This window comes from Etheostoma spectabile, chromosome 4, assembly GCF_008692095.1.
Source record: "Etheostoma spectabile isolate EspeVRDwgs_2016 chromosome 4, UIUC_Espe_1.0, whole genome shotgun sequence".
Classification (NCBI taxonomy): Eukaryota; Metazoa; Chordata; class Actinopteri; order Perciformes; family Percidae; genus Etheostoma; species Etheostoma spectabile.
Window position 1 is genome coordinate 36,218,364 of NC_045736.1, and position 3,258 is coordinate 36,221,621.

The following is a 3,258-nucleotide window of genomic DNA, read 5'->3' on the forward strand; positions in this document are numbered from 1 at the left end:
AAGAGCAATACCCGATATGTCATCTTATGGGACATGTTAGTTTCCATAGGGCTGCTTGGTCGAACGGTTGGACAGACTAACCCATCTTCATACGCATCACCTCCCTCCATATCTCCATTATTAAATCCCATCGAGGAGTTCTTCTACTGTCCTGGCGCTGAACAGTGATCGGACCGTCACTCATATAAAGGAGCCCTTTACAGGCATGGAGGAGGCATGTGGAGATATTGACACAGGCATATGTCAGGCCTGGATACGGCAATTCAAGGAGATGATTTTCCCCGGTGCTTGGATGGAGGATCATTACAGTGCGATGGGACGGAAATTTGGGGGACCAGGAAACGACCCATGATGTAGGCTGATTGTTTTTTGTTTTTTGTGAACATACTATTTGGTGTTTGTTCACTTGTCGTTGGTTTTGATGAGTGTGAAAATAACACACCTATCACTTGAGTTTGGATCCTTGTATGTTTTACAGAAACAATGCCAAAAGTGACCTCCAAATGGGACATCTGGTAAAGAGAAAGAGAAAGCCAGATGTTGTTTTGTATTCTTACCTCAGAGTGATAGTTGCGCACATTGTGTGCGAGTAGATGAGGTTTGTTTACTGTTTGATACGAAAACACCATTTTTACAGAAGTGTGGAAGAGTAATCTAGCTGTGTTGCTTTTGCAAGAGAACTACAAGTTTTGAGTCTTGGGTGAAAGTTTTCTATTTGTGGTGAGAGTTTTGCAAAAATAGCCAATAGTTGCAAAAATGTGCTTAACGCAATCAGACAAAATGTAATAAATGCCATATACAAATCAAATTCTTTTGATTAATGCATATTACACATTCAACGTTCTTTAGATTAAGGAAATACTCATCAACTATTTGGATAATGCATAACACTCAACTAGCTTCTTTTAGATTTATTGCATATACACCATTGACTTTCTTGAGTTTAGGGCATATACACATCAACTTTCGTTTTAATAAATGCATATACACATCAACTTTCTTTTTGTCAAATGAATATACACATCAACTTTCTTTTTGATTTATCATCCACCTTATTTCATTATGTATCATCACAAATTCATTAGACATCAATTCTTTGAATAAAAGGCACATACACATCAACTTCTTTTAGGATTAATGCATAAACACATCAACTTTCTTTTTGATTAATGCATAAAACACATCAACGTTCTTTTTCATAAAAGGACATAACGCTGCTACTTAGCCAGTTCCAGTAAATTACTTTTGTGCGGTAAAATCTGACAGGCACTTTTTTTTCTCTTCCGGGTCCATTGACAGTTTTGGCAACGGGCCGCTCCAGTGCTGTTAATTGTTTGTCCACAAGACAGAGATGGGGTGCACCTTCCGCGATGACTGCAATAATGGTCGATGCGTGGATGTGAACGGAGCAAGCCTTTCAACTCCATTGTTAAACATCCAGTTAATTGTTGTCCCTGATTAGAGGACATATTTCAGATATTTAAACTGATAAGAAAGATTAATACACTTGATCTTAGCCAAAAGGCCGAGAAGCGATATGACCACCACCCTCTATGCTGTTCAGAAATTGTGCGACTCCCCGGACGTTTCAGTGGTCACGGGTCCAGTAATGTAACTGCGACTAACAGATGCTGCTTAGCACCCCGTCCAAGCGCGCTCATGGGGAAGCAGACAAAAACGTGGTAGTTAAAGACGGCAGATTTGGTTTTCCCAATTGGTCAAGCGGCCAACGTGCAATACTTTCCCATGCTGGCAAATGTGGCTACGTTTAAGAATCTGAGTTTCCTTTTGGAGAGCATATTGGTTTTCACAAGTACAAAGGCTTAGCAAACAGCCAAAGCCCACCAAAAATAAACTCTTCAAACTCATAGGCGTCCTCTCACGGAGTCTTGTAAAAGGCGACAGGACTTGGCGTTATGAAGAGAAACCCAGAGTAAAGGACAGCCCACTCTAGAGAGCAGCGGAAAACGCCAGTCTTCCCAGTTCCAAAACCTCGCGGTAATTATAAATTGGTGTGCGCTTTCCAAATCCAAGGCCTAACCTATTCCCCCATTGGACACCAGGGCCAATAGTTTGTCCTTGCTGTTTTTCTGCCAATCAAAGTGCAAATCTGGACACTTTTGTATGGCTTTATCTTGTCAATATTTTAACAACGTTTTGATACGAGAAGAAATAAGTTGTGGTGTGTGAGGTGAGAGGGGCAACGGGCCTGAGGATCAAGATGGCTAGCTAGCGCGGGGTTGGAGTTGCTCTAGGCCTCCTCGCCCCCTTATTTTCCATATAACTATCCAGTTAGGTTGTATTCCTAACGTAACACAGGTCCTCGCTTTGAGCCTATGTATGCAATGGCTGAAGGTTGGAGAAGGCAACGCGTGGGTGGACCCTATGAAAGACGGACGGACGGGTTTTGAGTCGATCCGCCAGGCTATATCGACCTGGTCGATGAAATAACCGAGATCGAAGCGCAGCAAACCTTCATCGAGGAATCAGATTGCAAAGTTTGAAGTACGGCTGGCTGGATAACATAAAAACGGAGGGGTAAGACAAACCACAACTGATATTAGGAAGCTGAAAAAGGGACTATAAAGATCTACCAACCCAGTGGTTTTAAACAGGAGAAAGTCTTTCGAAAAACAGCATGGTCCAAACTGGAAGCACACATGGCAGAGTCGAGGACAGTCCCGCAGGGATAATGTTGCATTATCAAGACTTGCCAGAACAGTTTGAAAAAGGAGACACAACCGAAAGTGTTTCTCTTCGTCATTACATGTTCTGTACCTTACCGACGGAATGGGAGGGTGGATGCGGGCACAGCTATAGGGCCCGGGACCCGGCGATACTGGATCCGCACCCGGATCTGGCAAGATGCTCCGCTTACACGGACGGGACCGCATCTGAAGGCCGCTATGAGGCAAGCGGAATTAGAGGCCGGGGCGGCAAAGTAGATGCGCTCACGCCAGCTGATACAGTGCAAATCTACAACCTTTCAAACGACGCTGCGCCTTTCCCAAACGAGGCGAACAGCGAGGAAACCATGTTTCATCCGTTCCTGATTTATCCCGGGACTAAACTAAAGCTGTCCCGCGGGTTCTGAAGTGACCTTTTTGAGACCAAGGCAGAGGCTGAGGATTTCTTGGTGCTCAGACCCCGGCCGAAGGACCTAACGACGGGAATGCGATGCTCCCAGAATCTACTTCACAGAACTGTTGGATGCAGGTTAAAAGCGGTTATTCGGCACAGACAAACACACATCAGGGC

The 3,258-nt window shown here is 44.1% G+C and overlaps 1 non-coding gene across 1 annotated transcript; it reads right to left on the bottom strand.

Annotated features, from left to right (window-relative positions):
• Positions 1 to 1,351: 1,351 nt before the first annotated feature.
• LOC116688723 (U2 spliceosomal RNA) lies at positions 1,352 to 1,537 on the bottom strand. Its single transcript, XR_004331853.1, has one exon. It is a non-coding gene; the product is annotated as a U2 spliceosomal RNA (small nuclear RNA).
• Positions 1,538 to 3,258: the final 1,721 nt, after the last annotated feature.